The sequence below is a fragment of the Orcinus orca genome, chromosome 21 (assembly GCF_937001465.1).
Source record: "Orcinus orca chromosome 21, mOrcOrc1.1, whole genome shotgun sequence".
Classification (NCBI taxonomy): domain Eukaryota; kingdom Metazoa; phylum Chordata; class Mammalia; order Artiodactyla; family Delphinidae; genus Orcinus; species Orcinus orca.
The window spans coordinates 4,926,865-4,939,378 of NC_064579.1; the positions used below are offsets into that span (position 1 = coordinate 4,926,865).

Here is a 12,514-nt window from a genome sequence, read left to right on the forward strand (position 1 = left end):
TGCAAAACATCCAGTTAATGGCATTAAGCGCAAGCTGGTTACACTTCCATTTCTTCTTTTCTCCATTCCATGGGCTAGTATAAACGTTTTGTGCTGGAAAACTACCTTCTACCAGAGACACAAGGGATGACGGAGCAAAAAGAAAGACGACAGGTTCCTGAAAAATGTCATAGAGCAAAGCTGTTGAACCATCTTTGATGAATTGCCTATCTCTGGAATACTATATGAGAGAGAAAATACAGTCTATCTCTTTTGAACCATTGGATTTTTAGGTATCTGTATAATAAGTTTATTCTCTAACTAATAATGAGGATTGCCATTATAGTAAACCAAATGCTTTAGGAATGGGTGTCCCATATAAAATGTATTACACCAGATGCCACGGTTCACTAGTAACAGGGAGACCAGATTGATCCAGACTGAGCTCCAAACTGATCCACAGTGTTCAGAGGACCAGTGGGAGCACAGGTGGTCAGCTCTACCCAATATCTGCATTGCAGTCATTGAAGAGTTTGCAGTACTGAGTCCAGTGGGATCAGCTGTTAACATAGGCAATCTTACAGACACTTTAGAAGCAATTATTACCATTCATGAGATCAAACAAATTAAGCTCAGTTGAATGACCACTTTGAATACTTGTAGTTTCCATTACATAATTCCTGAAACTTCCTATTTATCTTGGTCTCACTTTTATGAGATTCTATCATAGCACTACTTCTTCTGAGTTCTAAGACACTTTATTTTTTCCTCAGATAAAGGTACAAGCACTATATTCAGAGAGCCACAGTTCCTATCTCCCTATCTCCCTTATATCTGTCATATCAATAAATGCACTACCTATAAAAAATTTTCTAGGGGCCAAAGACAGTGGGCCATCCTCTATACCAGAATTAGAAATGTGCGACAGACTTTAAGTCTAGGTGTTTGGGGCCAAATATTAATTAAATGAATTGACTCCCTGGGGATACTAACTTTCAGAAAATAATTTATTGGTAATAATTTATTGGTAATTAACTGGTAATTTATTGGTAAAGAAAATAATTTATTGGTAAAGAATTTTTGAGGCCTTGATCTCTCTTGGTAAAATTATCCTGGACATTTTACCAAGAACTAGACTAGGACACACATCTACTTCTCTGACATTTAAAAAACTCTCATTGAGGAAGAGATCAGCAAGATGGCAGAGTAAGAGATCTCTCCAGCCTTCGTTCCCTCCCCCACAACACACAAAAACAACAGTTAGCTCTCTACAAACGAAAATAGCCCTGGGAGGGGCTCAAGGGTACGATTAAGAACCTATAGCGGGCTTCCCTGGTGGCGCAGTGGTTGAGAGTCCGCCTGCCGATGCAGGGGACACGGGTTCGTGCCCCGGTCCGGGAAGATCCCACATGCCGCGGAGCGGCTGGGCCCATGAGCCATGGCCGCTGAGCCTGCGCGTCTGGAGCCTGTGCTCCGCAACGGGAGAGGCCACAACAGTGAGAGGCCTGCGTACCGCAAAAAAAAAAAAAAAAAGAACCTATAGCAACACAGCGGAGCAAGAAAGGAGACTAACTGGACAGAAAGGACCACTGGGTAGATGACTTAGGGGACATACTTGGAGAGCGCCAGGAACACAGAAGGGTGGGGACTATCAGCATCTGTCATGCAGTGGATGCCACCACCGTCCCCAGTGGCCTGCTCTCCAGAGGACATGGCAGAGTTTGCCAGGAGGGCCTCCACAACAGCCATGGACACCCCACAGCTTTCACAGTCGAGGACCCCACAGGGCTCACCACAGGAGGACCCCAGCAGCCCGCTCCACAGAGGACACTGGCAGCTTTCTCCGTGAGGCTATCAAGAGCCATCTCCACCCAAATAAGAAGATGCTGCTGCACCCCACCCAGAAAGAGCTGCTACCGTTCTGGCCAAAACCAGGGCTGCCCCTCCACCCCAAACGCTGCATATGCCCCAGACCCCAGAGCCAGAGCTGCTCCATGGGCACCCAGTCACCAGTCCTGTGTGCTGTCCAGAACCTTAGACCCTGGATCCACTGTTGCTCAGCAAGCACATGCTTTCCAGGCCTTGCCTCCACGGATGCTCCACGTGTGCCCATGCCTGAGACAGCAGGAAAAGCCTACAGGTACTATCATACAGCTAATACTATACTTATCTAACTAAGTGTAATATTAAGCATTCTCCATCTAAGAGAACATCGCTAAATCACAACAATGTTTTACTAATTTCTTACTACTTTCATTCAATGTTGACCCTATACAGTGCAGTAAGGAAATAAAAAGAAGTAAATAACATACAAACTGGAAAATAAAAAGTAAAACGTTCTTTATTCTCAGAAGACATGATTGTGTGTGTGTGTGTAGAAAATCCAAGAAAGTCAACAAAAAATACTAGTAGAGCCAGTGTGGTAGGTATTGTGGGTCATTATCAAATTCCAGTGATCTCTGCGAAATATAGCTTTTTAGACAAAAAAGTATACAGTCAGTTTGCTTCTAGCAGTAAATTTCATATCATCTTTGTCAGCATTTGTATAGGAAGAAATAACTCGGAAAGCGCTAGATGTTTGATTAGTTACCAGGCAATATACAAAATGTAAATTTTTTTTCTTATGATGATTCATTCTGAGCAAGTACTCTGAATTCTTATTATATAATATTTTTTCCATTTAACAATTGTTCATCTACATCATGGTATAATTCTCTATTCTGTGATGACCAGTTAGAATAAGATTTCTCTATATTTAGTAGGCATCATTATGACTTACTATATCAGATCACAGATAAGGGGTCAAGATACAAAAATCGATTGTATTTCTACATATTAGCAACAAACAATTGGAAAACCAATCTTCATAAAAACAACACTTTTTACAATAGTACCAAAACCTAAAATGTAGTTAGGATTAATGTAAAATAAAGATATTAAAAATATGTTCATTAAACTACAAAACGCTACTTAAAGCATCATGGGTTGCAAAACACAATATTGTTAAGATATTAATAATCCAGAATTCATCTATAAATCTGACACAACCTCAATCAAAATTCTAGGAGGCAATTTTTTTTTTTAGAAATTGGCAAGCTGATGTTAAAATTTATATGGAGATGAAAAGGACTCAGAAAATCCAAAGCAGTATTGAAAAAGAATAAATGAAGTTGAATGACTTATATTACCTAATATATAAAGGTTTACTATAAACTACAGTAATTAATAGCATAAGGATAAACAGATTGATGTAGAAGAAATCTAGAAATGGAACTATATTATATTATCAACTCATTTTAAACAGAGATAGCAAATCAATGGAATGAAAAAATAATAATCTTTCCAAGAAATAATGATTTAAAAGAAAAGTTAGGTTCAAGGTGAAGATGGTGGAATAGGAGGAACTGGAGCTCAGCTCTCCTCACAAATATATCAAGAATACATCTACAAATGGAACAATTCACACAAAGCACCTGCTGAACACTAGCAGAGGACCTCAGACGCCTAAAAGGACAAGAAAAGATCCCCGCATAACCAGGTAGGATGAAAGAGAGAGAAGGAAGAAAAAGAAAAGAGGAAACGGGATGGGACCTGCTCTCCTGGGAGGAGTTGAAGGAGAGGAGAGGTTCCCGCAACTGGAGAAGCCCCCTCACTGGCAGGGCAATTAGCTGAGATAGAAGGGGAGCTGCGAGGGCTATCAGAGGAAAGTGCAGCAACCAGTCTGTGGCAGGCAAGACAGAGCGAGATTTACACAGATGGTCCATGCCACAGCCTGCAAGCCCCAGGGTGAAACGGGTGTCTGCCAGTGCCGGAACATGGGGTTTGGAGAGCAGACCCAGGGAGAGGAGGGCTGTTGGCTGCTCGGAGACAGCCTGAGGGGACAGAAGTGAGGAGCTCTGCAACTGGGAATGCTCTTGGAAGAAGCCTGGACCACCACAGAAGTGAGGAGCCACTGTTGAGTGATGCATGAAGGGCGGGTCTGCCATCACAGCCTCTCTCCCCACACGCCAGCCCATGCCACCACAGGCACTAGGAGGGGCTCCAACCAGAGTGAGCATGCGTGCCCCAGTTGTTTCCACCTTATCCCCCTCCCACCTGAGTGAGCATGCACGCCACAGTCAGTCGCTGCCCCACCCCCTCCCGCCGAAACAGGCCAGCATGCCCCCAGTTGCTGCCTTCGCTCCCACTCGCCTGGGCAGTGAGCAGATGCCTGAGGTAGCCCACATGCAGAGGTGGGGCCGAAACCAAAGCTGAGCCCCAGGGGCTGTGCAACTAAGAAGAACTGAAATCTCTCCTTGCAGCTGCACAAGCCACGGATTAACCACCATGATCAGCTTGGTAAACCCAGCACCTATAGAACATCTGAAGGGACAATGAGCGCTCCCACGGCTGAGACGGATCCAGCTTTAGCAGCTGTGGACTTTGTGGGCATGTACATGCAGGAGCTGGGCCAGGTCAAAGTCTGAGCTGCCTCCACAGTGCCCACAGTGGGTCCAAAGACCTACCTAGAGGTCTTGGAGTGTCTCCTGGGGAGGTAGAGGTTGGCTGTAGCTCACCATGTGGGCAAGGACACTGGTATCAGAGGCCCCAGAGAATTTTGTTGTTGTTGTTGTTGTTTTATTTCTTTTTTTAAAAATTTTCTGGGGTATTTTTTGTTTTGGGTGGTTTTGTTTTTTTGTTGTTGTTTGTTTTCTTAGTTTATTATTTATTGTTTGTTTTGGTTTTTTTGTTTGGTTGTTTAATTGGTTTTTTTTTGTTTTCATTGGGGATTTTTTTTGGATTGTTTTTATTGTTTTTCTTGGTTTTAGTTTCTCTGTTTTATTTTGTTTATTTGGTTGCACAGCACAGCTTTCAGGACTTTAGTTCTCCAAACAGGGGTCAAACCCAAGCCCCCAGGGGGGAAGCACTGACTTATGGCTGCAGGACCGCCCAGGAATATTAATTGGCATGACCTCTCCTGGAGATCCCCATCTTGGCACCAAGACCCAGCCCCACCCAACAACCTGCAAGCTCCAGTGCTAGAACTACTCAGGCCAAACAACCAGCAAGACAGGAATACAGCCCCCCCATCAGCAGACAGGCTGTCTAAAGTCATACTAAGCTCCTGGACACCCCAAAACACACCCCTGGACAAGGACCTGCCCACCAGAGGGACAAGACCCAGCTCCACCCACCAGAGAACAGGCACCAGCCCCTCCCATCAGGAAGCCTACACAAGCCCCTGGACCAACCTCCACCACCAGGGGGCAGACACCAGAAGCAAGAGGAGCTACGATCCTGCAGCCTGTAGAAAGGAGACTTCGAACACAGTAAGTTAGATAAAATAAGATGACAGAGAAATATGTTGCAGATGAAGAAGTAAGGTAAAAGCCTCTCCTAAATGAAGAGGAAATAGGCAATCTAGCAGAAAAAGAATTCAGAATAATGATAGTAAAGATGATCCAAGATCTCGGAAAAAGAATGGAGGCACGGGTCAAGAAGATACAAGAAATGCTTAACAAGGACCTAGAAGAACTAAAGAACAAACAAACAGTGGTGAACAATACAATAACTGAAATGAAAAATACACTAGAAGGAATCAATAGCAAAATTACTGAGGCAGAAGTACAGATAAGTGAGCTGGAAGACAGAATGGTGGAAATCACTGCTGCAGAACAGAATAAAGAAAAAACAATTAAAAGAAGGACAGTCTCAGAGACCTCTGGGACAACATTAATTGCAAGAACATTCAAATTATAGGGGTCCCCGAAGAAGAGGAGAAAGAGAAAGGGACTGACAAAATATTTGAAGAGATTACAGTTGAAAACTTCCCTAACGTGGGAAAGGAAATAGTCACCCAAGTCCAGGAAGTGCAGAGTCCCACACAGGATAAACCCAAGGAGAAACACATCAAGACACATATTAATCAAACTAACAAAAATTAAATACAAAGAAAAAAATATTAAAAGCAGCAAGGGAAAAGCAACAGATAGCACACAAGGGAATCCCCATAAGGTTATCAGCTGATTTTTCAGCTGATAACCTGCAGGCCAAAAGGGAGTGGCATGATATCTTTAAAGTGATGAAAGGGAAAAACCTTACAACCAAGAATACTCTATGTAGCAAGGCTCTCATTAGATTTGATGGAGAAATCAAAAGCTTTGCAGACAAGCAAAAGCTAAGAGAATTCAGCACCATCAAACCAGCTTTACAACAAATGCTAAAGGAACTTCTCTAAGTGGGAACACAAGAGAAGAGAACAAAAGAGGAAGGGAAGAAAAGAGACCGACAAAAACAAACACAAAACAATTAAGAAAATGGCAATAAAAACATACATATTGATAATTACCTTAAATGTAAATGAATTAAACGCTACAACCAAAAGACACAGACTGGCTGAATAAATACAAAAACAAGACCCATATATATGCTGTCTACCAGAGAGCCATTTCAGACCTAGGGACACACACAGACTGAAAGTGAGGGGCAAATGGAAATAAAAAGAAAGCTGGAGTAGCAGTACTCATATCAGACAAAATAGACTTTAAAATAAAGACTGTTACAAGAGACAAGGAAGGACACTACATAATGATCAAGGTATCAATTGAAGAAGATGTAACAGTTGTAAATACAGATGCACCTAACATGCACCTCAATATATAACGCAAATGTTAAGCCATAAAAGGGAAAATCGACAGTAACACAATAATTATGGGGGACTTTAACATCGCACTTACACCGAAGGACAGATCATCCAGACAGAATATTAATAAGAAAACACAAGCGTTAAATGAAACATTAGTTCAGAGAGATTAACTGATATTTACAGGACATTCCATCTGAAAGCAGCAGTATACACTTTCTTGTCAAGTGCACATGGAACATTCTCCAGGATAATCAGATCTTGAGTCACAAATCAAGCCTTGGTAAATTTAAGAAAATTGCAATAATATCAAGTATGCTTCCTGACCACAATGCTATGAGATTAGAGATTAAATACAGGAAAAGAAATTATAAAAACCACAAACACATGGAGGCTAAACAATGTTACTAAGCAATCGATGGACCACTGAAGAAATCAAAGAGGAAATCTAAAAATACCTAGAGACAACAAAAACACGACCATCCAAAACCTATGGAAGGCAGCAAAAGCACTTCTAAGAAGGAAGTTTACAGCAATACAATCTCACCTCAAGAAATAAGAAAAATCTCAAATAAACAACCTAACCTTATACCTAAAGCAACTAGATAAAGAAGAAGAAACAAAACCCAAAGTTAGTAGAAGGAAAGAAATCATAAATATCAGAGCAGAAATAAATGAAATAGAGACAAAAAAAAACAATAGCAAAGACCAATGAAACTGAAAGCTGGTTCTTTGAAAAGATAAGCAAAATTGATAAGCCTTTAGCCAGACTCATAAAGAAAAAGGGGAGAGGACTCAAGTCAATAAAATTAAAAATGAAAAAGGAGAAGTCGTACACCACAGAATACAAAGGATCATAAGAGGCTACTACAAGCAACTAACCATAGCCCAATAAAATGGACAACCTAGAAGAAATGGACAAATTCTTAGAAAGATACAACCTTCCAAGATTGAACCAGGAAGAAATAAAAAATATGAACAGACTAACCACAAGTACTGAAATTGAAACTGTGATTAAAAATCTTCCAACAGGCCTTCTAAATATGTCCTTCCACTCACTTCCTCCTCTTTTCTCTTGTCTGCCATCCTATGTGTGGTTGAATTTGCTCCTCGCTATGTCTTCTCACAAGACTTTCAGGATCAAGCAATTCCTGGCCAAAAATGAAAGCAGAATCGTCCCATTCCCCAATGAATTCGAATAAAAACTGGTAATAAAATCAGATACAACTCCAAGAGAAGACACTGGAGAAGAACTAAGCTGGGTCTATAAGGAACCGCACGTGACGTGTCACACATTTATGTGATCAAGGTCAATTGCATCTTAACGTATCAGAACATCACTAGTGTCTGGAACAGCTGCCTGTGTTTGATGGGAAAAATGGAATGGCTCTCTCCTCTTTTCTTGATCTTTCCTCATCACTGCTCACTGTGTAGCTCAGTAATAAATATGTGAAACCTTTTGTTGGAAAAAAAAAAATCTTCCGACAAAAAAAAGGCAAGGACCAGATGACTTCACAGGCAAATTCTATCAAACATTTAGAGAAGAGTTAACACCTACCCTTCTGAAACTCTTCCAAAAAATTGCATAGGAAGGAACACTGCCAAGCTCATTGTACGAGGCCACTATCATCCTGATACCAAAACCAGACAAAGATATCACAAAAAAAGAAAATTACAGACCCATATCACTGATGAACATAGACACAAAAATCCTCAACAAAATACTAGCAAACAGAATCCAACAACACATTAAAAGGATCATACACCATGATCAAGTGGAATTTACCCTAAGGATGAAAGGATTTTTCAATATCCGCAAATCAATCAATGTGATACACCACATCAACAAATTGAAGAATAAAAACCATATGATCATCTCAATAGATGCAGAAAGAACTTTTGACAAAATTCAACAGTGATTTATGATAAAAAAAAAAATACTCCAGAATATGGGGAGAGAGAGGACCTACCTCAACATAATAAAGACCATATATGACAAACCCACAGCAAACGTCATCCTCCATGGTGAAAAGCAGAAAGCATTTCCTCTAAGATCAGGAACAAGTCAAGGATGTCCACTCTCGCCACTTTTATTCCACATAGTTTTGGAAGTCCTAGCCACAGCAATCAGAGAAGAAAAAGAAATAAAAGGAACACAACTTGGAAAAGAAGTAAAACTCTCACTGTTTGCAGATGACATGATAGTATACATAGAAAACCCTAAAGATGTTACCAGAAAATTACTAGAGCTCATCAATGAATTAGGTAAAGTTGCAGGATACAAAATTAATATAAAGAAATCTGTTGCACACCTATACACTAACAACGAAAGATCGGAAAGAGAAATCAAGGAAACAATCCCATTTACTATTGCATCAAAAAGAACAAATTGCCTAGGTATAAACCTACCTAAGGAGGCAAGAGACCTGTACTCCAAAAACTATAAGATACTGATGAAAGAAATAGAATACGACACAAACAGATGGAGAGATATACCATGTTCTTGGATTGGAAGAATCAATATTGTGAAAATGACTATACTACCCAAAGCAAGCTACAGGTTCAATGCAATCCCTATCAAATTGCCGATGGCATTTTTCACAGAATTAGAACAAAACATTTTACAATTTGTATGGAAACAGGAAAGACCCTGACTGGCCAAAGCAATCTTGAGAAAGAAAAACAAAGCTGGAGGAATCAGGCTCCCTGACTTCAGACTATACTACAAAGCTACAGTCATCAAAACAGTGTGGTACTGGTACAAGAACAGATATATAGATCAATAGAACAGGATAGAAAGTCCAGAAATAAATCCACACACTTATGTTCACCTAATCTACAGCAAACGAGGCAAGAATATACAGTGGAGAAAAGACAGTCTCTTCAATAAGTGGTGCTGAGAAAGCTGGACAGCTACATGTAAAAGAATGAAATTAGAACACACCCAAACACCATACACAAAAATAAACTCAAAATGTATTAAAGACCTAAACGTAAGGCCGGATACTATAAAACTTTTGAGAAAAACATAGGGAGAACACTCTCTGACATAAATCGCAGAAAGATCTTTTTCAATCCACCTCCTAGAGTAATGGAAATAAAAATAAACAAATGGGACCTAATTAAACTTAAAAGCTTTTGCACAGCAAAGGAAATGGTAAACAAAAGTAAAAGACAACCCTCAGAATGGGAGAAAATATTTGCAAATGAAGCCACCAACAAGGGATTAATCTCTAAAATATACAAACAGCTCAGGCAGCTCAATATCAGAAAAAAAAAAAAAACCAATCAAAAAATGGGTGGAAGATCTAAATAGACATTTCTCCAAAGAAGACATACAGATGGTTAAAAAGCACATGAAAAGATGCTCAATATCAGTAATTATTATAGATATACAAATCAAAACTACAATGAGGTATCACCACACAGAGGTCAAAATGGCCATCATCAAAAATCTACAAACAATAAGTGCTGGAGAGGGTCTGGAGAAAAGGGAACCCTCCTACACTGTTGGTGGGAATGAAAACTGGTACAGCCACTACGGAGAACAGTATGGAGGTTCCTTAAAAAACTGAAAATAGAGCTACCATATGATCCAGCAATACCAGTCCTGGGCATGTATCTGGAGAAAACCATAATTCAAAAAGATACATGCACCCCAATGTTCACTGCAGCATACTATTCACAATAGCCAATAGCCAGGACATGGAAGCAACCTAAATGTCCATCAACAGAGGAATGGGTAAAGAAGATGTGGCACATATATACAATGGAATATTACTCAGCCATAAAAAAGAACAAAATAATGTCATTTCCAGCAACAAAGATGGACCTAGAGATTGTCATACTGAGTGAAGTGGGTCAGACACAGAAAGACAAATGTCATATGATATCACTTATATATGGAAGAGGTTACAAATGAATTTATCTACAAAACAGAAATAGAGTTACAGATGTAGAAAATAAACTTATGGTTTCCAGGGGGTAAGGGGCAGGGGAGGGATAAACTGGAAGATTGGAACAGACATATACACACTACTATATATAAAGTAGATAACTAATAAGGACCTACTGAATAGCACAAGGAACTCTACTCCATACTCTGTAATAGCACATATGGGAAAAGAATTTAAAAAAGAGTAGATATACATATACGTATAACAGATTCACTCTACAGTACACGTGAAACTAACAGAATGCTGTAAATCAACTACACTCCAATAAAAATTTTTGAAAAGTTTAAATAAATAAAAATAAAAGTTAAATCAAAACCTCAGAGAAAAACAGGAAAATATGTGGATGACTTTGGAGTAGGCAAATACTTCTTAGAAAAACTATAGAAAATTTTGATGAACTAAACTTCCTCAAAATTAAAGTTTTCTTATCAAAAATCACCATTAAAAATGTACATGGGAAACTGCATATTGGGAAAAAATACAATACTTATATCTTAAAATGCATTTGAATATAGAACGTATAAATTATACATATAAATAATAAAAAGGCAAAAACCCAATTAAAAATGGGCAAAGATGTGAACGAACACTACAAACGGAAAATATATATATTCCATATATCATATATGTAGTCAATAAGCAGCAAATAATGTGCTCAACATCTTTGATATCAATCATGATAGAAATGCAAATTAAAGCCAGAATCAACTACCATTTTACATTTACATTTACATTTTACTAAAATTAAAAAGACTCACAACATCAAATGTCACCAAGAACATGGAGCAACTGAAGTTCTCATGTTGCTGGTAGAGATAAGAAGTAGTATAATGTCTTTAGAAAACAGTGAGCAGGTTTCTCATAAAATTAAGCATACAGCTACTCTTAAGACAGCAGTTCCACTCCAAAATCTTTACTCAGGAGAAACAGAAACATATATTTACAAAAAGACATATATGAAGCCTCATAACACCTCTATTCATAATAGAAAAGAAACCTAGAAACAATCCAAGTGTCCATAAATATGAGAATGTAAAAACTATCTGTAGAATACTCATATGATGAAATACTTCATTTATATGAAGTTCAAGAACAGGTAAAATTAACATATGATAATAGGAAAGATAACCATTATTGCCTTAAAGGAACTGACTGAAAAGAGATAGAAAGGAACTTACTGAGCTGATGAAAATTTTCTACTCTTTAATTGAAGTGAGGATTACATCAAAATATACACTTCAGATCTATGAAGTTCACTTTACATAATTATATCCCAATTTTTAAAAGTTCGTGGTTAATGCTGCTAGTAGAAATATGATATCTGAAAGGTAAATCCATATCCACGTTATGTCTCTATTCCAATGAGAGGAAACTGCTGCCCTTTATATGTTGGGAGAGATCTAACGTCATCAAGTTGGCACAGTGGCTGGCCAGTCTGTCACAGCATTGTGCTATATCAGAATCTGAATTTTGGCCCATTGCTGTTGACTTAGCCCATGGTTGTTAACCAAGCAACAAAAGTAATCAGATCATCTTGCTGAGGGAAATTCTATTTTTGAACCCACACATTGTCTCCATCCCTGCAGCCATAAACTCTTTGTACGTGGATTCGCTATGAAAGTACTAGGGTACCTGGGAAAAAATGCTAGCATTCACAGGACAGATAATGTTATTTATCTGATTATACATAGCCTCCTCTATGTGGCATGTCCTGTGTTGAACTTTACATGCAACACAAATATCTTCACATTCCCTGCTTTACCTGACAGGCACAACCACATACACCTTCTCTAGAACTTCTTGTTATCAATTTTTTAATATTATTTTTTTCAAGTCCTAATTAATTGCACATGATTAGTCACTGTCAAATATCAATACTGCCTCTGAATTTCTCTCTTTCGGACAAAGTAGGAAACCACATACACTGCTAGGATTCTACACAATAAGAGAATTTTCC

At 39.0% G+C, this 12,514-nt stretch overlaps 1 protein-coding gene and 1 pseudogene across 14 annotated transcripts in view; one reads left to right on the plus strand and one right to left on the minus strand.

Annotated features, from left to right (window-relative positions):
* The window catches only part of ADAM32 (ADAM metallopeptidase domain 32), a 159,792-nt gene that overhangs the window by 54,788 nt on the left and 92,490 nt on the right, over positions 1-12,514 (minus strand). The gene's annotated exons all lie outside the window — the stretch shown is intronic.
* LOC105748841 (60S ribosomal protein L39-like) lies at positions 7,520-8,058 on the plus strand (annotated as a pseudogene).